The 23,168-nt window shown below is 40.3% G+C and overlaps 1 long non-coding RNA gene across 1 annotated transcript in view; it reads left to right on the top strand.

Moving 5' to 3' along the window:
* LOC148649916 (uncharacterized) overlaps positions 1–11,830 on the top strand; it is a 43,158-nt gene extending 31,328 nt beyond the window's left edge. Inside the window, exons 3-4 of the long non-coding RNA XR_015925966.1 lie at positions 7,972–8,147; positions 10,040–11,830. This is a non-coding gene — a long non-coding RNA (uncharacterized LOC148649916). The remainder of the gene's footprint in view (positions 1–7,971; positions 8,148–10,039) is intronic.
* The last annotated feature ends 11,338 nt before the right edge of the window (positions 11,831–23,168 follow it).

Genomic DNA, 23,168 nt, shown 5'->3' with positions numbered 1-23,168 from the left:
TTGAATAACAGAGTGAAGGTACTTAATAAATGCAAAATGTATGTAGGCTGTTATTTAGTTTCAAATTCATGTTTGAAATTCACTGACGAGGGTACAGTTTGATCCCCCTCAAGCATTCCTGAGCGGAATCAGCTTCTGTGACCCCAGCATTCCTGTGATATCTACTGAAACAGCACTGCAACTTTTCACCATCTTACAGAACTGTCTCCAGTCTTTTGTCCAGCTTTTTCAGGGGAGGCATTTTCCTTATGTTCTATCTCCAAATGTTAGTTCCAGTAATAATAAACGGAGTTTTGGGGGCAGCAGTGACCTGCAAATTAAGCACCTCATTCAACCCATGCCTTCATATCCAAGTGGGGAAGAGAAATTCTCCTCAATATTGCTGTCATCTCTCTGAAAAGAGCTTTCCTGTGCACATGGTGTCCTGGTCTCCCTGGGTACTTCACTTCCAACACTATCAATGATTTACCTGTATACCTTCAGGCAGACTGTAATTATTTTAAATATTAATGTACTTTTTTAAAAAACAGATCAAGATCTTAAAGGCCGTATGTAGGTTGTAATGTAGAACTGATATCCTGTGCCTACACGGCCCCTTTGGAGACTCACAGATGCCTAGAGTGGAGCCTGAGGTCCTTTTGCTGTGCCTTTGTCTCTTAATGCTTTGATGCACACTCTTCCGAAAGCGGTCCAAAATAATAGATCATGTTACAGCAAGAGACAAGGCAGGGGAGGCCATTGGCACAAAACACGAGTGCTGCATTAAGGAAAAGGACATCAAACTTCTCTATTTAACCAGGAGGTTGGCAGAGTGCGGTTTATTTTTCATGTTAGCATACTTCAAAGACTAAAAGCCTGCCTTACTTTAGTCCAGCTTTCTTTTTGTCTCCCCATTAAATAGCTAGTGAGGTAAAAGCAATGTTTCTCTGCTGCTTAAAACCTAGGTCTTCGCGAACTTTGTTAAGGTACATTAGGTCAGTTTGCAAGTTCAAGTTCAGAGTAAACCTTTTTATTAGAACCACAGCCTCATTAAAACCGCATACTCTATATGTACAGTATATAAATATAAATGTAGTGTACTGTTGCCCAGAGTACCATTAAACCTGTTGCCTTAAAACTCTGTGGAAAACAAAAAAAAAACATGAATATGCTAACAGGTGCCACTTAAAGCAGAAGGAATCCTATTCAAACCATGTCAGCAGCAAAATGTATTTGTATATATATTTATACTCAGGTCATGACTTTTTCCTTCCTTTGCAATATGTGCATTATTGCCCACATCAGTTTTCAGTAAAAAATTAGGACGCATTCATGAAATATATCAGCCTTTTTATAGAGTATCAAAACGACATTTAAATCAGATCATCAGAAAGAAACATTTCAAGAAGATGATATGTACAGTGTACACAGAACAACTGAAGAAGCCATGATAAACTCAAATGAAGCACGGCAGGGCCTTTATGGTGCCAAAAGTCAAGGATGTTTAGTGGATACTTTTCATTGTAAAAGATCTATAATCAGTAAATTTCATGTCAACAAAAGAATAAAAAGCAGGATGCCCAAACTAATTGTTCTGGGAATTGACTCCCGCCTTTGTTAGGATAGGACTAACTATGCCATGAAGTTGCTGGTGCCAAATGGCTGCTGTGCAGTATGTCACCCTGGTGGGGCGAACTTCAGTGGTAAATGAAGTAGGTCTCCTCTTCTATACATAAAGCACTTTTTGGATATTTTGAACAGTTGCACACAATGCAGTTATGTGTATCCAGTTCCATTGGCTGTGAAATACTTACTATAAAAATATTTTCTAGTCATTTTGTGTGAAGGCCAAAATGATTACGTCACAATAAAAGATAATTAAATTGTCAAGATGGGGCTAGCCATGTGTCTTTCAGTGGTAAATACAAACGATCAGACTCTGGCAACACAAACATGAATGATGTGCCAGAAAATCTGCTGTTTGTGCTCGTTCACTGCTAGGTACCCTTCAAGGGATTATCCACAGAGAAAATACAAAGAATACAGAATTACATTTATTTTTTTACAATGCATGCTGAAATACTTCTTTTACCCTCTTTAGAAAAACAATGATTTTCTAGCACATTTAATTTGCTTGCAGTGGTTATAATTGCTGCCTCACAGCACTGGGGTCCTAGGTTCAATTCCAGACCTGGGGTGCTGTCTGTGTGGAGTTTAAATGTTCTCCCCGTGTTCACATGGGTTTTCTCCAGGTGATTTGGTTTGGTTTCCTCCCACAGTCCAAAGGTAGTGGTAGAGTAATTTGGCTTCTGGGAAAATTGACCCTGGTGTGTGTGTCCGGTGATGGGCTGGTGCTCATGCCCACTGCAACCCTGAATTGAATAAAGCAATTAGAAAATGGATAGGTAGATAATTTCCCTGTCTGCAGCCAGAAAATTCGAGGAAACATTAGGTGAAGAGGAGAAGTGTACAATATAAATAATCTATAAGCTATGGTCTTTCACCAGTGATTGATGATAACAGCCTGTGAAGGGTTTGTTTTATGGGGTGGGACCTGTGTCAATTCAAAGTGGAATAGGGGTGGCAATTTGGACTGTGAGCAATGACAAGTTGAGACAAACTGAGAAGACAGAAAGCATGGATAAAGAACAGGGCGTCCACACTGACCAAAGCAGAGTCATGGAAGTACCTTTCTTGTTTTCTATCAATGCCATGCAAACTCCACAAGGAATTCATTGAAGAGGTGAGCATGAAACTCTGCCTTCCAGCAGAAGGGGTCACTGACAATGGCTGAAAATAAAGATGAAGACAATGTCATGGGATATGTTAAATGTCTTATTACCATGCCATGGTGGTGACCCTTCTTTTTCCTTTAAAAAAACGTCCTTTTCTTACACACAGACAACCTTTCTTTCTGTATTTTATTCTCTCCCTGAGTTTCTGGTCCACTTCAGGCAAAATAAACAATTGAAAAACAAGTTTAGACAAATGAACGCTCTACGGTGTTAATAGATAAAAAGGTTCTGTGCCTCAAAGTCTACATTTTTCAAGACAACTGCTTGGTTGCAGGGGGTTTTAATAATTAACTTAATGAATTTATTTATTAGTTTCCACCCAGACAGAGGTGACTTAATTGCCCCTTGGGGTTTTCAGCCAGAAAAAGAACCACAGAAAATCTTAAAGAGCCCAGACAGCATGGAATTCTTCCCTTCAAAAAGGAGTCAGGTGTTTGGGCCATAGGTCAGGCAAGACCTCTATGAATATCATGGCAGCCTGTTACTGTTAGGCACTGTCTTCATGTGACAGTTTATGTGGGCTGTCTCCATTGTTTTTTTTTTCTGTGAACTATCCATGGTCTCGTGGGCTTTTTCTGGGCTTTACCATTACCTTTATATAAGCCTACTTTCTTCTTCTCCAAATGTTTCCTTGAGTTTTTCTGCAGTCCTGATTTCAGGACCAATGTCAAAACATGGAATTGATTGCTGAACTGGGTTTTGGTGCACTGTCTCATCTTTCTTTACATGCTCTCTTCACACACAAATGAAAGTTGCAGAATTGAGTGGTACATTAAAATGTTTAGTATTTAGCAATACATATTGCTCACGTACAAATATTTAGGACTTAATAAAGGTTACAATTGAGAGGTAGCCATTCAGTTCATTTAGTCCATTTAATAATTAGTAGCTAATTGATCAGAGCATCTCATCCAGTTGTTTGTTTGAAAGAAACCAGGGTATTGGTGTCACAATCGTGGCCGTGTGCCTCATTCCAGAATCCCACATCCCTTTGACTAAAGAAGTGCCTCCTGTCTGCACTTTTAAATGCACCTTCTCATAGCCACCAGTTGTGTCCTGTGGTGCGTTTTACTGTGTGTTCTGGAAAAGTCCACTAGGCTGACTTTGCACCACTGAACCAAAGTTGTGTGCATTGAGTCTGTATGTGGATTTTGTATCTCTGCAAAAGAGTAGATTCACCTGGGACTTTTTTGTGATTTTACTCTGTCCTTTGGACTTCACAGATGGATCATTAGAAGTAAGTCATGTAAATTATAATTGAGAAAGATCTACTTGTGTGAAATTTTGTGTGTATTTGTGTTACAGAATGAGCACACGTATGGTCAAGGGTGTGTCTCAAGCAGACGTGATTCTGTCACAGAAAATCTCCTGGCCTGACGTACTAAAATTCCCCTGATCTGACTTCTCTTCTCTTGCCAGCAGTCTGCTGCCTCCACTGGCAGTGTACCTGCATCCCTTCACATTTAATATTTAAATTTTGTTATTTATATTTTTGTTGCTCAAAGAACCTTCAGCCTGGTTGTGCACCCCTGCCTTATTTTTGTTTCAAAGTCTACACCAATCAATTGTACCAATTGAACAATTGTGAACCCAGGGTACTGGATCCCTACAGTTTGGACCTGGATGTCACGAAAGTGTTCTTTCCGGACCCTACGTGGACGACACAATCCGGGGTTGAGTGAGGAAACACTGGGAAAAAGTCATGCAGGTTACGGGAATAAAAACAGGGGGGGGTGTCCAAGGAATGCTGGTGGTCAGGGAAGGTGTAGCGAGACAAACAATCCGGGGACAAGTCCAAAGAGAAGTCCAAAAACAAGGCAAAAGTCCATGAACAGGAGATCCATCCAAGCCAGCAGATTAAAAACCAGAACCGGGTCGGGACCGGCAGGGGGAACGGGAACAGGAACAGAAACTTAAAACCATGATGGAGCCAGACGCATCCAGGACCTGGGCTCGCATGATACGGTAACCAATGTAGAGCCCGGATTGGCGTCTGCGTCTGGCTTATAAGGGGGAGCTGAAAAGGGGCTGGAACAAGGAACAGGTGTGGGGAATGAGGCAAACAAGGAAGGGCTGGAGCGCCCTTAAGAGCAGGGGTTTGCGATCGTGACACTGGGGTGCTATCTGTGTGGGGTTGGTATGTTCTCCCTGTATTCTCAAGGCTTTAGAGTCTCACAGTCCAAAAACAAAGTGTGAGGTTAATTCTGGAATATTTGGCTGTACCGCGCCTTGCTGCTGTTGCTTGGAGGTATAGGCTCCAGCTCCCCTGTGACTCTGAATTGGATAAAGCAGTTAGAAAATGGATGGATGATGAATTGAATAGCTGGTTCTATCCAAATCTTGGAGAGGGATGAAAGTATCTGGTATCTCTATCCAACAATTTGTTCTCTGCAACCGTATAAAACAAATCATTACTTTGCGCAGGGCGTAGACAACAAATGAAGACAGTAAAATACACAAAATGCAAATCAGATATTTGGCACTAGTCCTATGAGTACAGGAGTTCAGAAGCTATTGACTAATGAAAGCTTCCAAAAAGAGAAAAAAAAAAGAGTATATTGTTTGTTCATGGGGTGGGTGATGTACAAGGAGGTCTCACAGATCCACTCCCAGTTGAAATCGGGCAGCCTTTATGTTGCAGAGTGAGCTGAGGATAAGGCATAGAGGAATGGTTAACAAAGTACACATCTAGGGCTGAACATGTTCTGCCTCCTTAAGTGTGATAACTAAAGGATGAAAACCCTGGTAAAAATATGATAGGAGGAGAGAGCAAGAGAGAGAGCAAGAAAGAAGCCCTGATATGATTTCAATGGAATGTCTGTTGACACTGATTCGATGCCTGAGGCCTGAGATAAATGATTGAACACTGGGCCTGTTAAAGCTGGAATTCTGTGGGCTTCTGTTCTCTGCGCTGAACAAGATTTAGCTGGAGGGAAGGTAGCAGTCAACTAATTGACACAGAATTAACCATGAAACACAATAACTGCTCTCCTCCTCAAGTACACTCCAAACAGTTCTTCAGCGGGCCCTAAATTATTGATTACTCCTCTGAACACACATTTGTATTCACTTCAGATGTTGAACCACTTATGATTTGATTTCTGTGTTATCCTCTGCTTTTACAGTTTTCATTTTATCTGCCAGCAAAGGCCAGGGCTTCTCGATGGAGAACACATCACCTCAGCCCTCACCTCTAGTTTATGTGAGGATGGAGTCATGCAGCCACATTCTGGAGTCAATCAGAAGAGGTCACAAGGCAGGGCTTCTTTGTGTCTATGTGTGCAGTAGTGGCAGTCACTCTTGTCTGAAGTCTGTAGATGTAAACCGTGCTTTGCTTCAGAGATATACAGCATTCTGCACAGGAGGGAGATGTGTGTTGGTCATGTCTACCCTGTCACAAAATGTTTTGAGCACTGCGACATTGATCACCTTTGCTTTCTGCTCTTCAAGGATTAGGAAAACTTCTGGGGTTGTGTTGTTGTTAACAAAGTACACAAAACCTCTCTTTTAGTGAGAAGATAGGTCCAGTTCAAAAAAGAAGACATTAAATTGAACTTGAACTTTATTGCCATATGTAACCGGTACATGCACTGGTACAATGGAATTCTTACTTACAGAAAGTCTCTCGATTGTTAAAACAAGTAAAAACACAAAGTGTAGACAGTGCATCAAGACAATATACAAACAAACGGTAGACAATGTACAAGTAAACAGTTTGAGTGTAAACAATGCAGACATGTAAACAATGACTGGAGATGTCCAATAAATAAGAAATCATAATGAGGTAGATGGTGTAGGTGTGGTCCAAGGGGCATAGCTAAATGTGTTTGCCAATCGCACTGCTTGTGGATAGAAGCTATTGAAGAATCTAGTGGTCAGTGTCCGTATGCTTTTGTATCTCTTGCCTGAGGGCAGTGGGGTGAAAAGCTCATGCTCAGGGTGGTGACTGTCCTCTGTGATGGCCAGAATTCTACCACGGCAGCGGCCCTCATAGAGCTGTTTAATCTCAGTGAGACCACAGCTGATGATCTTCTGGGCCACACTCACCATTCTCTGCAGTGCCTTCTTTCTCGAGAAGGTGTTGCCGTACCACATGATGATCCCATTGGTGAGGATGCTCTCGATGGTGCAGTATATGGTAATAATTGCATATGGAAGAGTAGTAATTGTATTTTCTGTTTTTTACTCACTTTCTTCTGTCCTTACACCATCAAATCTTGGCTGGGCACGTAAAAAGATCAAAAGACAGGTGACATGACAATCGTGTTTATACACATATTCATCTTCTCTGGACCTATTGTACAGGATATCACGGATGAAAGAAGAGGTATTCTTCATTCAAAATGATTCAAAATGTTTAAACAGCTTCTTAACAGCTTAGGCAGCAGCCTGTGGAGGTAATCATGGCTCTGTACTCCACACCAGAGGATCATGTGTGGGATACTGCTGTTGTTTGCTTGTGTAAGGCCCTTCTTTCACATTGCTCTTGTAAATGCTGTATGAAGAGCTGCTCTCCAGCTCATCATTGTAAATAAGAAATTGGTCTCAATTGACTACCCTATGAAATAGATGAATACAAAAAAAGGCTTGTGCTGTTTACATACATTTAAACTGCATTCTTACACCAAGGTTAGAAAACATGTTTAAGTGCAAATGTATATTAGAGAACTCCAGTCGTGTTTTTTTTTTCAATTTTGAATGACTATTTTTGTATTGAAATCTCACCCTATTTAGATTCACCAGCTGGTTTAAAACTCAGCGTAAGGAGTGACGCATCTCTTGGTGACATCACTTCCAGCTTGCAAGTGGCTGGCAGCCCTAGCTTACTAACCCCAGCCCTACACATACCACAGACTGGCAGAATTCTGCTGTGGTTTCTGAAAAAACAAAACTTATTAATTATAAAATTATTTGATTTAGTGGTCAGACATTTCAAGCTGATGAGGGAGATAAAGGGAAAGTGAACAGTCGTTAGCTATGTGTTTAGATCAAACAACACAATCATGTTGTGGAAGCTGAACCTTGGGGGTCTTTGACAAGAGCCGTAGATCTACAAACTGCTAACAATCACTAAAGCAAAACAGGCTTTCTTGTGCTCTTATGTTCATTTCAAAAGGGTTCTTGGAGTCCATATTACCTAAGAACCGTTCATACCTGTTCAGTGCTTCACTGATCCACCTTCATACTGTCCCTCCAGGATTTTGGTGGTAATGAATGAGGAGAAATTTTCAAGATGGGTGAGCACGATACAACTCACATCTGTCAACAGACTTCACATGTGCGGGGTCGGCCATATGTCATCACTCTGTGAGCAAGTAGTCTCTTCTGTGGGGAGTGTGGAGCTGATAAAACACATCCCCATGCCCCTGTCAGGTGAGTCAGAACGCACATATCCTAGAGGAATGCCACAGGCACTCCAACTTGTTTGCTTAAATGCCAGCTGACGCCTTGCCATAACTGCAGCAAATTCCCACGCATCTGTTCTTTCAAACAGAGAAACCAACTCCGAAGTGGTGCAGGGAGAGAAAGAGCAGTACGAGCTGGCATCCATTTCAAATGAAGGCCGGGAAAGGATGTAACACAGCAGTTAACATGACACCCAGGCAGGTGCAGCAATACAGATCGTAGGACAGCCAGGAATGTTAAAGTGCTTTTTGCACATCATCACAGTTTCTTCCCAGTCCGCACCAAGAGAACATTTTTCCACAAGTCAAAGGGAGACAGATGAGTCTATAAAATGCACTAAAATGAACTTGCATTTCACATAATCATGCCTTGAGATAAAGAAGCCCTGACTGAACGAAAATTCTGTAGTGATTTTACATTTTTAATGATCAATCAGAGAAAGGCACATTTTGGGAAAGATTTGGAATAGTAATTGGAATGGCCTGTTGCAAAAAAGCTGTATAAAATGCTTAAGAATTACTTGCATAGATTTGCTGTTATCAGGAAGCAGTTTCCGTGTCAGAATCCCAACAGCCACAGTGGACTTTTGTAAAGATTATTTGTTGATTAAGTTTTGCAGGGCTGCAAAGAAGATTGGGCCCACATTGCATCATCCTGCTGTGCGCATTCTGGTAGAAACATTTCCAAAAAGTCTGTAATTGCTCCAAAGGTGCTACCTCCAAGTACTGACATGTTTCAGGGTTTGATTTTACTTTGCAGTTTTAGCTGACACTTAGCTGCTTTCTTCCAAAAACATGTTCAGTTTCAGCATTTTTTTATTTTAAAAACGTGTAGACATCTTTGAAAGGGAGTTAATACTTTTGCAAGGCACTGCACTCATACATATCACTATATTTCTGATCCGAGATTCTTACAAGATTCATATTCATTCTGCTACCTGTGAGAGCTAAACCATACTGATGAGCCCTAACAAGGATGAAACAGCAGTCTGTGGCTGCTCACTTTGGCTAGATATATGCAAAGCAGAATTAGAAGTCATTTTTGTCTTCTAACATTGTAGACCTGTCAGAGATAACATTTGTATATGTCAAAATTCATAGCAATGTCTGCTCTTAAAAATACCACTATTTCTAACAGAATGCAATTATTATTAGTAACCATTACTTTGTTTGGCAAAATACACAAAATCATATTTTTATTAGGCCTCATCCTTTTAATACATATATATCTACAAACTCATACCGTACATTACAGTAAAATAGTTAATCTTTCACCAGTTACCAGCCTGTTGATCATGAAATCAGTTGATCTCTAAGGTGTGTGCACTGGGACTATAATAAACATCCCAAATTATGCAATAGGATAAACGAAGAATAGAGCTGTGTTGTGTTCACTGAATGTAACTTGAAATATTTGCTGGGAACAGCCTTATTAATTCCCTTTAAAATTCTGAAGACTTCTCTTAGCCATCTTTTTCAGAGGGAAGGGATTATACTCCTTTGCTCGGTTCACATCTGTAGCTCATCTCCTTAGGCCCTGGTATGAGCCTTCTAGCTCTTCTCTAGATTTCAAAGTTACGTGACCCCTTCAAACACGGGCAAGGGCAGAAGTGTGCGCTGTGCTCTCCGTGTGGTCTAACGAGAGGAATTGTGTGAAACGCTTTGTTTCTGATCACCTCCTTCTCGTGCGCTTTGCCTTTTTCTGACAACCCTGAAAGCAACCTATCTGTGGTCTGTCCCGAGTGGCAGCACTGTCCTGACACTGCCTCCGTATCAACGACCGCACGTGTGCATGAGCTCGGAAACACGGGATTCTCTGCAAGATCTGAAACTCTGTCATTTTGCCTCTGTTTATTCCAGTCCTGCAAATACCAATGCACAGTGATGGCGAGGAGGCCACTTCAGTGTGCCAGACATCATACAGAAATATCGCCAAGTGAATCGTGGCCTAATGTCAGCCAGTTGAGGCTGAGATGAGAACGACAGCGGAAGCATGTCTGTATGCAATTGCATTTCCATCGCACACTGAGGAGCTAATGGGCAGAAGTTCATGCAGGGGGAGAGAAGAAATGTGAAATGATGAGAACACTGTGTGAGGCATTCTTCACAATGTTTAACCCAGATAGATGGAATGCATAGGTGGCATGGTGGAGCAGTGGTTAGCATTGCTGAATTAAATTCTGGACCTCGGGTGCTGTCTGTGTGGAGCTTGTAAGTTCTCCCTGCATTTGCATAGGTTTCCTCCGTGTGGTCCATTTCCTCCCACAGTCAGAAAACATACTCTTAGGTTTGTGGCCTTGAGATCTCAACTGACCAATTTCCTGACCGATCCCATCAGCAGTAAAAACTATTTGATTTTTTTTGTTTTTCAATGTCAGTGCAGTTTATATAGTTGTAAAACTTTTGGTCCTGCAAAAATAAAACTCTTTGGTATTACAATTTGGTATTGTATATATATAGGAAATATCAGTATACTGTGAACTGTTAAACTATAACTAACAAGCTAAGCAAGTAAATACCAAAACATGGCAATAATGCAAAACAAAAGACTTTTAGGGATTGTGGTGATATTCTAAAATCACTACAGAAATAAATGTTTCAGCAGAATACATCATTAAATGAAGGAGCTTGCTTATCTCATATCTTCAAATCCTCCTAGGAGCTATTGCAAGATGTCTGTTCTAACACAGGAATAAGAACTATATCAAAGCTTATAAACAAGCAGAGGCCATTAGACCAAGCAGGCTCCTCTGGTGGCTGCAGCTGATGGTATTGCAGTATCCCCAGGACACTCTTTCAACACCAAGGCCGGGCATTTTGTTCCCTGACCCCAGAACCCTCTGTGTTAAGAGCCTCCTGCTTCAAGTTTGAAACGTGCAGCCTCTTACTTTCCATTTGTGCTGCTGCTTTCATTACTGTTCGACGGTGAAAATGTACACTGATTAGAGGTTTCCTGGCCCCTCTCCAATTTATAAGGACAGCCTGGCTGCTCACAAAAATAATTCTCAGGTAAAACAAGAGAAACTGATGGGATGCCTGTTGAGGAAGACGAAGATGCTTGCTGAGCTGAGCACACAATGTATACGATGCGATGGGAAGGTCATGTAGTGATGTAGGTGTGTTTCGGCTACGTGCTATAGGTGTTTTCAATTGCGAAAACCAGTGTGTGCTACTCTGGGAGTAGAAGGAAATAATTTAATTATTGCTCACATTCTGGGAAAATGCTTAAGAAGTTCCGGGGAGCCTTCTGTGTGGGGTTTGTGTGCATTCCACATGTTCCTGTGGCTATTCTCCTGTTGATCCGATTTCTTCTGAGCTTTGAAAGGCATGCTGGCTAGGCTGGCTAGGTTACTTGGCATGTCTGAGCTGTCCCTATGAGCTTGTGTGCCCAGTAATGGGCAGGCCACCTGTTAAGTGTGCAGCCCTGCTTCTGCCCTGTGAATCCAGGATACACATCAGGTTGCTGTAGCGCTGACCCAGGCTATGGGGCGTGGCAGTGAGGAGAAACCGCAGGTGTGTGCTCATGGGTGTGTGCGTGTGCACAGATCTCAAGTCTCGGCTTGTCGCAGCATGAGATCTTCCTGGATCACTGCCACGTCCGGGTTTCCAGATTTCTTGAAATCTCTCATGGCTCTAAGACAAATATCTGCTTTTAGCTTTTGGCCTGTATTCATTAAATGTTGATGATTTCTTTAAAGAAAAGTGTATGTTACAATCTCGTTTGTAACATAAAGGTTAATATAAAGATTACAAATGAGAGGAACCCATCTGGCCCAGCTAGCCACCTTGCTAATTGGTGTATTATGGACCTAAGAATCCAAGAAGTTTCTAGAAAGGACATTGACTTCAACAAAAATGATGGGTAGCTTGTTCCATACTCCCACAACCTTTTGTGGAAAGAAGTGCCTCTGTTTTCAGATTTAAATGCACTTCCACATAGTTTCCATTTTCGTCCTCTGGTTCACGTCTGAAGAAGTATCCTAGTAATCTTTAAATCTTCAAAGGTTCCAAACAGGCCAGATAGGTCAAATGGTGTTCTCTCACTTGTAAACTTTCATAGTTCTTCTGTTCCATTCTTTCAGAATGGTTCCTCTTTTCTGGCCAGCATTCCCTGTACTGTATGAATGGACTCCTATTTTAGATTTATAGGTTATATTTTTAATGACCCCCGTGGAAAACTCTGTTCTTGTCTTCATTTATTTAGGAAAATCTTTTTGAATTTTCTTTGCATCTTATATGGTGTTTGCAAACTCACCTCCTTTGTTATCATCTGCAGACCTGACCAGTTCATTAACCAGATTAGTGATATAAATAAACAGAGCAGTGGTCCCAGTACAGATCCCTGGGTACTCTCCTAATTACATAACCCTGAGTTGCGCATTCACATTTTATTTGTACTCTCTGTTTTCTATTGACCAATTCTCAGTCCAAACACTTGCATTTTTCCCAATGCCTACCACCTGTGATTTAAGAATTAAAAACCTTTTTCAAAATTTTAATTTAAAAATGTAATCCCTGTTTGTATTCAAGGTAGGAAAAGGAAAGAAGGAAAATTCATACAAATATTGATGGAAATGCATGTGTATATATAGCTGGGACCCAGAGGTTCTGGCTAGATAGCAATCTGGGCTTGTCCTCCCCTAATTCAACCAGGGAAGCAATTTCTCACTTTACCAGAATGTCTGTGTACAAAGCCTGCGTTTCACTTGTGTAGAGGGTGGGATCTCTTGTTTCCCTTTGGGATTAAATGTTGTATATACATGTAATTGATTATTATTATTGACATGTGATGCCAAACACTTTTTTAAAATTTGATGAAGGATTAAATAAATTATCAAATGATTTTAGATTATGTTTCATTCTGTAAGAAAACTAAAGACTATGAGGATACAGACCAAAAATGTTATTTTTCAATTATACTGTAAGACAGCAAAGTACAAATAGCCTTTGTGTCAAGGCTAATTAAATAATCCCTTCATGGATCGTTACACAGAGATGAGGGTTGGCTCTGGAAGAGCAGAGTTTTAGTTTTATTTGTCTTAGGGGGGCAATTTTGTGATACAAACTAGGTACTGGTATGAATAGGTTTATTAGCCCGGTCTTACAATTGCATTGATTTTCCAAACAAAATAATACAAATACAACTGTGACTGTGTTCTTTTTTATGAAATCAAGGAATAAACTAATAAAAAGAAGTTCTACAAGGGGAGGGGGTCCCTTGTATTGACCCTTGTATTGAGGATGAGATATAATTGTGATAATAAGTGACTTATTCCAGGTACAGTAAGTGTCACGGTAGACAGTTATGTAAAAAAAACCAAGAACTCATCTTTTAAGTGACCCTGCATTCCAAACTTTCGTACTGTGCCAAATTAGAATCCTCAAACCTCAAGGAACATCTATCCCCTCATTGTTTCATTATAGAAAAGATATTGCTGCTTTGAGATGAGTCCAGAAAAGAGCAACGAGATAATGTCCTGCGCCAACAGGCAGGAGGAACAGAACTATTCCAAGAGCATACGGACACTGACCACTAGATCAAGAGCATACGGACACTGACCACTAGATTCTTCAATAGCTTCTATCCACAAGCAGTGCGATTGGCGAACACATTTAGCCATTTGCCTTGGACCACACCTACACCATCTACCTCATTATGATTTCTTATTTATTGCACATCTCCAGTCATTGTTTACACATCTGCATTGTTTACACTCAAACTGTTTGCTTGTACATTGTCGACTGTTTGTTTGTATATTGTCTTGATGCACTGTGTGCACTTTGTGTTTTAACACTTGTTTTAACAATCGAGAGACTTTCAGTAAGTAAGAATTCCGTTGCACCAGTGCATGTACCGGTTACATGTGGCAATAAAGTTCAAGTTCAAGTTCAGTTCAAGTTTATTTAGTCTTGGAAAGAGAAGATGATGAGGGGACCTGATCAGAATCCAAAATCCTCAAAAACAAATACAGTCAACCTACAGTAGCAGACTTCTTAAGAATGAGCAGTGAAACACGAACCAGAGAAACACACAGTAGAACCTGTATTCACATGCATTTAAAACTGAGAAGAGGAGGCACTTCTTTACACAAATGGTTGCAGGAGTGTCAGACAAGCTATCCAGGTTTCTTTTAAGAAACGGCTGGATTAGAGTCTTGGATCAATTAGCTTCATATGCTTGATGGGCTGAAGGGCCTCCTGACATTTGGAATGTTTCTTATCCAGGCGTCATTAATCTGTCCATGCATCCATTCTTTAAGCAGACTGTGCTACTCTGACGTCTCTTTGAAAACGGTCATCGTGATCGCCTGACAGTGGAGGCCCGTGAGAACGTTTGGTGCTGCCCACGTCATCCCACCGGGTTTGCTCTTCCAGGGGAAGCTGAAAAAATGAAAAATATTGAAGGGAGGTGAAACAAAAGTATTCTCCAACAAGTATACATACATACATACATACATACATACATACATACATATATATATATACCGCATTATACTGTAGATTACAGCTTCCAAACTTGCTTTGCATAACAGAATGCCTTGCCTCAGAGCCTAAACACACAACAACTAAAAAGAGCATACAAGCTCTTTGACAGTCACAGAATTAAGTTAATTTACTTTAAGGTAAGCATTTGAAAATATTAGCCACTGAGGGCTTAATTTATCTCTTGTGTATTCACAGTGTTTATCTGTTCCTGTCTTTCAGTACATTTCCACTTTGATTCTTCACACTAAAACCATTTTTTTTTGCAATTCAGCAATGTTGCTAGGGAATTCTTATTTAGATCATTAAGCACAGAAAGCTGACTGATTGCTTATGCCTATCGTATAATCAACTAAAGTAATAATTTTGTTTTAGCTCATATCCATTTATTGCTAAACAGCAAAACATGTTCATCTGGCAAAATAAAAGAGACATTCCTGTTGGATTTTATTAGCATGTAAACATTTAACCAACCAAAAACAAAGAAGTATGTTTTGTCTCTGTGTTTTTTTTTCTAACGGTGGCAATAAGGCATTAAAATTTTAAAAAGAATGCATATGAAACTGCATTTATTTAGGCTTATTATTAAATAATTATGTTCCTCTCTCAAGCTGATAGTGACTTCCACCTCAATATCAGTAATTAAATTAATTATTGATAGGCAATGGTTATGTGTATGGGCTGAAGAGTAAATGGAATTGTCATATCTAATTACCATCTTTTAAAAGCGGCCCCATTAGGATTGTCAGTTAAACCTCCAAATGGCAGCACAAATAAAACTGTAAATAGCATTTAACAGCCTTAATGAATAGTAGGATAATTAATATTTTAATTGCTGGCTGTTAATTACCAGTTGTGGGAGTTTAGATCGGCTACCTTTTTTGTCAGAGTTGGGATTTTTGCTTTGTCTCAAGTATTGCTCTTGTCAAAGAGCTTTTGCTTCAATGCACAAAGCTGCTTCTTCAGCTGTACAATAACACCAGAGAAAAGAGTTGTTTCACAGGCGTTGAAATGACTTATTGTACATTACCTTGTTTTGCCTGCGAGTGACTAAACTCAGAAGTGTTTCACATGACAAAAACAGGAATAGAAATCGAACGGGTGATCTATAGTACATGCACGTCGAGGAGATAAGGTCGGTGATTAACACTCTGTTCATACATAGCATCACTTGAAATTAAATGAACACCTTTTACCCATTGCCAAAAATAAAATATCAAACATCCAAAGCAGCAGTTTTTGACTTTACCTTTTGTAAAGCTGGTTCTGAAATGAATCTCTAATTTTTCATTCAAACTTATTTAAGAACATCCTAGAACATGTTTATTAACTTGTTTATTAATCACACTAGCTTCTATGTTTGATGCAGGAAAGTTATGGAGTGAATAGCATTCCGTCATAAACAAATGAGAACACTTTTGAGTTAGCAACACCTTTTTTTTCAGAACAGACTATTGATCTGCGAAGTCTATAACATCATCTTTGTGACTGCATTCAACCCTTAGTCTTCTGAATAACCAAAAATAACTTTACACCATCAATTCTAACACACCAGGTACACATAAGACCTAGATGGCAGTCCAATAGATTTTTGTTGCCTAAATCAAGTTTTTTTCGTGAGAGGCTTTTTGAAAAGACATATTAGCCGGGTCTGCTGTTGCCCTCAGCAGTGTACTAGTAGCATACTCAGCAATAATCGTGAGGTTATTTAGATTGCTCTTATGTCATGGATGGTGACCCCTAAATGCGTTTGCGTTTGTAAATAACTACAACCTCTATCAACTTTAATGGATTTGAGGACCCTATTTCCCCACAACAGGTTCTTTTTATCTCACAGAACTACCAGTGCACCCACAGACCAGACAGGACAGTCATCTTACTTTTTAATTTTTTTTTACAATTACAATATTAAATGCTGTCAACTAACACACAACACTCATGACACAAAAGGTATCTTCAAGGGACACATGTTCTACACCTGCTCCAGAACTTCATGGACTCCAGTAACCAAAACTAATATCCCAAAGGCAAAGTCCAGCTGCATTGTTTTCCAAATCCAGCTCCTATCGGTGACCTGATCTGCCTCCTTCTGCCACACCAAAGGAAGGGATGAAACTCTGTGGTCCTTCACTGGTTCTGAGGCATCCTCTTAGTCATGGCAATGCTGAACAATGTGGTCCCCCTCATACCCCCTCCTCTCCCACCCTGTTTGTTGCTGAGCCCAGTTTTGGTAGAACTTCTGTTGCTGAGATGTGGGGTTTATGTTTGTGAGGCAATGGGCTTGCCTTAGAAACAGACAGGACTGGTAAGAGCAGGACAATCTACAGCTGAAACGCAATGGAGAACATGCACTGGGCAAGCATAGGTGCAGGATAAAGGATAAAGGGATCCCAGTAAAGGAAAGCCAGTTGTGTTAGCTATGGCCCAGGGTGAAAGTAATATCAGTCAGTTTTGAAGGAGGACAGTGTGGACTGGAAATGTAGCTGATGAAGAGAGAACCTGTACAAGAGCAAGCAGGCAAAACACATTTAGGAAACCGAAAACCTCAAATAGCTAAATCCTTAGAGGCTTATACCTCAATGCCAGGAGCATTAGGAACACAGTATTGAATTTAGAAGCAAAAGTATTAGCAAGCAATTATGATATTATAGAAGTTACAGAAACTTGGCTTACAGAGAGTCATGGTGGAGAATTTCATATTAGTGGCTTAGTAGCAGAGAAAGCCCAGGAAAAACAGACAAGATTGAAGAAGTAGCACGTAGAAGAAGAATTTAAATCGGGCTGAATGAGTGTTTCTGAATCTTTATGGATCAAGCTCAAAAATTCAACTTCAAGAGGTTTAGTGAGAGGAGTGAGTTACAGACCGCCCAATCTAGATGTTTTAATGCTGTACGAAACAGTGTGATCAGATCTGTGCATAGGAAGGATGAGATAATTTTACTCAGGAATTTTAGTTTTTCTCATCAACACCAGGATAGGCCAGTTCAGAGCAAGAATGCTGAATCTGAAATGGTTGATACAGTGATATTTTTTTTAATGTCAGACTTAAGTTCAATCCAGAGATAGAGCTTGCATTAGTCAGAGTGATCCATATATGGTAAGACAAATAGAAGCATGAGAGGAGTTGGCCAGAGTATGATCCCTTTTGAGATGTATTTTAAAACTAGATGAGCTTAATCTAAAGAAGTAGATGATTTTAGAAAAGCATACTTCAGGAGAATGAGACAGAGTATAGATTGTTGAGTAGATAGGGTAGCAGCTACAAAAGCATGACAATGATTCAAAAATGTGATACTAGAAGCACAGGAAAAAAACATATCAAAAGCTAATAAAATAGTGTCCAGAAAATGTTGTCCTAAATGGATCATTAAAAAGATCAAAAACTTAATACAGAAGATACAAGAATATAAGATGAGGGGAAGCAGAGAGAGGACACTAAGTTGCAAACACAAGTCAAGCCAAGAAAGATGTCAGAATAACTGAGAGAGAGACAAAAAGATGAATGGGAGCCAAAATGAATGCCAAGGGCTTTTTCAATATTACAATAGCAAAGGATCAGTAAGGGAAGAAATAAAACATCTTAGAAATACCAATGGGCCTATTACAGGCAGCAGGCCGAAAATGGCAAGTTTTCTGTCACAAAGAAGGAAATTCATAACACACCACAGGTTAAAAGACATTCTAATTCAGGTCTGAATGATTCCAGCACATCAGAGGATGAAGTGTTTGTCAAACAAATGTCAAACAAACCAATCTCCTGGACCAGACAATATTTATCCATTTGTGGACAAAGCAATAAATAACATTATTCACAGATCACTTGCCGGGATAGTTCAGATAACTCTAGGTGTAGGTGTTGTATCTAGTGATGTAATACCTAGTCATTGAAAAGGGACAAAGCAGAGATCATTATAGACCAATTAGTCATACCTTGATTACATTTACAGTTTTAAGGTAACGGAAAACAATGATGACCCAATATTGTTTTCTATTATTTTGTACCAAAATAAAAGAGCCTGTAAATGAAACTTAATGATTTAGAAGAGGTGGATAATACCTCCTAAACAACTAGATTTCTTTAAGCTAATAACCCCTGGAGTTCATAATTGACAAGTTGACTCAGACTGGTGTGAATTCTTTACTGCTATACCACAGGCATAGGTTGTAGGACCAAAACACGCTAAAACTGCAGGTTATACTAAAGGAGGGGAAGCTGCAAATAGCCTAACATCAGCACACATGAGGACTAGAGGATTTTGGCAAGCTTCAATGAACTGGGAGAAGCCATATTCGAGAAGGATCTAGGAGTTTATATAGGCCAATCACTTTCTTCACCTAGTCAGCGAGGAGAAGTAGTAAAAAAAATGAAAAAAAGTATTGGATATATTGTAACAAGAAGGATATTCCTGTTCTATGGGTAGTACAATTCTATTGCCTGGTAAGAGTGTATAGAGTATACCACACTCAGACAAACTAAGAGAACTGAATCTTATATTGTGGAATAAAGAAGGTTACATGTATTCAAAATCCTGTAAGGCACTAACTAACTCAACTTACTGTATGTAGTTCCTTCAACTCCTGTAGCAATATAAGGGCCCTGAATACAAGAGGAAATTAAGTTTAAGAACATTCAAGACAGAAAACAGAGGCTGGGGAGTTTGAAGCCCACTACTAAGTGATTTAGTTAAATTTAATTCCATGGGATCTTTTAAGAAATGGATAGACAGAAGACCTGATTCTAAGATCAGTCAGTTAATAGCTACTCATTTGAAATATTTCTTGTGTTCTTCTATTAATATGACGTGCGTCCTCTATTTCTAATACATTAATCACCCCAAACCAATTAATATTATATTGTACGTTGTCTACTATACTGCTGTGTGCGATTGCCACCAATTTACATCTATCTACCCCCATTCACACACAGTTCACAATATTTACATCAGATCTGATAACTGTACCTAATTACTAATTATAAAACGTGCTTGCGTTTGTTACGGACAGGGTCTGCAGTCCATGTCGGATTTTGTAGTAGACCCTATGCGATGTGGTAAGAGCTGGAGGAAACAGGAGGGATGGTATGGGAAAACACACAGGGGTTTAATGGTGCACAAAATAACAGTGACAGTCTGTGAGACAATGAGTGGGGGAGACAAAGAATGCTGTCCAAATCCAAGCAGGTCCGAAGGAGGGTCAGGGCACAGTCCAAGAGTCCACAAACCATAGATCCATCCTGAGACGTGATAAGATTAAAATCCCCAGGAATTTGGTGAACACGAACAGATAACCAACATGGAGATCCCGGGATAACGAGACAAGGTCCTCCAGACCCCGGGCTCAGAACACGGGAGGTGTTGGGGATGAGGGCTATGCCCACAGGAGACGGACGTAGAGTATCCTGGTGCTAGCCGGGCCTCGCAACACCCGTACCCTAATGTTGAGCCCTGAGTCCTTGTGGAGCTAAGAATAAATAGTGGGAGACACAACAAGGTACACTTGGAACACATACAAATTATCACAGGGAACTACTGACAGGAGTGAAATGGAGCGCCTTCTGGGGGGGGGGATGTCAACCGTAACAGCATTTATATAGAACTTAGACATCAGAGGGGACCCACTTCACCCACCACTGAAAACACTACTGTACAGCAGATCAGGGGGAGCGGGGAGAAACTGCCTCACAACTGAATTGGCAACTGTAGAAAGGCCAGCTTGTGCAACCCTTGAGGGGAACCCAGCCAGGACACCAGGGTCAACATCCCTAACCTTACAATCAGGGTCATGTCCTAATCTTTAATGACCAAGTAGTCGAGACCTCAATTTAACATTGCATCTGAAGGGCAGCACAGTGTCGCACTACATTTAGAAATCCGTGTTCAGAGGGAAGAGTACTACATTATTTTACACCAGTGTCATGAGAGCAACAAACTGCGTTTTAAAGAGCACTTCTATCTCAAATTTGGCCATGCTTTGCTCAGCTTCTGAGGTGTTACAGTTTCCATTTCAACCACTACTTTCAGGTAAAGCAATATGAAAAACACATTTAGTTCTGTGATAAGAAGTAACACATGTAAATACTTATCTAATTTCTGTATTTTGATTTTTAACTTCAGTTTTTGCATGAAGTAGTGCGTGTGGCATTTACGTCACTATTAGTAGTTTTGGTACCAGACGATGGGTATCAGCGAGAAGGACGTGACATATTAGTGAAAAGCAGAAGCCTCCCTTTTTTTTCTCTCCTGCTGTAACCACTTATTGCTACCCTACAAATGATCAGATACACACTGTGGTTGGTTGCATTTTTGCTGCATGCCCACATATTTGCTATCTATTCAGGGGATCTGATAAGATAATTATTGTATCTTTTAGTTTTGGTCTTTGATACTGTGACTAAGCTGAGAAGCTAATATGTGTGAACAGGAACTGATCAACCTGGAAAGGTAGCTCATCATAACTGCAAGTCTCCTTAGTAATATTTTCCCCACAAAGTGATCTCTCTTACAAAGTGATACCAATTTTGTAGTTTTGGCAAGTTTCAAGTGACATATAAAGGCGACGCAACAGGGCCTACTCCTGTTACAAAATCAACCACCCCAACATTGTTATTTTGGAGACAAGACAATTTGCGATGCAGAGGCCATTCAATCCACCTCTTCTAGATGTGGATTAATCATAACACCACAAGTAAATGCGTAGAGTAATCTGCAAAGCAGCAGTTTTTGACAATACTCTTTCGTGACCTTTCAAGGCCTGTTTTTCTCTGAGGTGAAAGCTGTGCTAAACTTGTGTGAAGGATATGTCACAGAGTGAAAAATCTGTTATGTAGGACAACTGATGTCGCAGACTATATTGACTTTAAGTTTGCATAGAAAGGCCAGTGTCTCCATAAAGGTTTATGTGTTTCTGTCCTTTGCTTCTTTGAGCTTCCCCCCCATGTCAGCGGTCTTCCTACAGCAGACAGTGGGGCATGTGCCAATTGACAAAGATTGAAGGACACACTGTTTGCTCAGACATAACTAAATTACCACACTATAAGGGAAGGTACATTGAGGTGTGTAGTGGTGCTGAGCCAGTACTGACCAGCGGAGGGCTCAAAGGTAAGGAGGAGAATAGACAGTGCACCTTTACAGTTTAGCCCCGAGCCTTAAGCTCTCCCCACACCCAAGATGTAAGGCACGACTCAGAGGACTCACACAGCAGACATAGAGAAAGAAGAATTTGGGGCGAGACAGACTGCATCATTACAGTGAGGGGAGGACTTGAATATCAGAGGGGGACTCCACAGAGAGGAGTAGAGGAAGGCTCCAACAGCATCTTCCTCTCCCCCTACTCGATGCTGGGCAACCCTGGACTGGCAGGGTTAAAAAGATGCCTAAGGCCACTGGAGAAATGCACAGACTTTCTTCTGCTCGACTGCTCCTTTGGGATACTGAGTTTTTGGGTAACTGGGGTCCATGTTGTTCATATGATGTTTGAATATGAGTCCCTTGGAGATACGTTTTATATCATGTATTCAGTGTGATGGGTAGATTCATAGACTGTAATAGAATGGGATGTTGTGTAAAATAACTGTCTTGTCTGGTCTATGTGTGTGCTGGTGGTACAGAAGTATAAAAATATATGATTTCAGCCATTTTGTGTTTTGGGTTCTCCCACCCCACCCCTCCTCCCTCTCTTCAGGCACCGGAGAAAACGCTGCAGTTGAAAAACTGCATACTGATTCTTTTTTTTTTCTTCACTTTTTAGTGTAGAATTAACCTCCTCTTGTTGCAGAGGTTATGTGGTTATATCACACACTCTTGCCTTGATATTTTTTTCCAAAACTATATAGGCTGGGAATAATACAACAGGTAGGCAACCCAAAAAAACACAAGCTCTGTCATTTAAATGGCACAGTTTTTGAGACTGAATACAGGTCTGTACCAAAAGTACTCTTCAATGTATTTGCTTCTGTTTAAGGAGAGAAAAAAAATCTTTGTGCTTTGTTACATTGTTATCTGAGAACCTGTTCTCAGGAGAAATTTCAGATGTCATAAATATGAATAAAACAACCTATTATTTTTTTAGATAAACAGTCTGAATATGCTTGAATATAGAATGAAACGTCTAGGTTCTTTGATGATCTCTCCATAGAATTCTAAATCTAATTCCCTGAACTTTGAATGGCCTGCAAAGTGCTTTTGGCTCTGTGGCAACATATTTCCCTAGCCACCATGATGGGGGGAGCAAAAAGGAAAAGAGAAATAATAAACTTAACAGTGTTAGGCATCATGTAGTTGTGCCTTACTATTAATTTTTTAGAGTATTATTTATTTAGCCCTTCTATGGAAATATGATACCCATATTAAGTGTAATCCCCCAATAAAATGTCTCCAAATGATTAAGGTCTATTATTAAGAACTGTGGCATCTTGGAAAATTGCCCCTGGGTGTGTTTGTGTCTGTGTCTGCCCAGCGATGGACTGGTGTCTGTCCCATCCAGGGTATACCCTGCCTTGCGCCTGTTC

Source organism: Lepisosteus platostomus, chromosome 13 (genome assembly GCF_059453375.1).
Source record: "Lepisosteus platostomus isolate fLepPlt1 chromosome 13, fLepPlt1.hap1, whole genome shotgun sequence".
In the NCBI taxonomy this organism is placed as follows: domain Eukaryota; kingdom Metazoa; phylum Chordata; class Actinopteri; order Semionotiformes; family Lepisosteidae; genus Lepisosteus; species Lepisosteus platostomus.
Note: the sequence above shows the minus strand (reverse complement) of the source record. Positions and strands in the feature narration are given on the sequence as shown.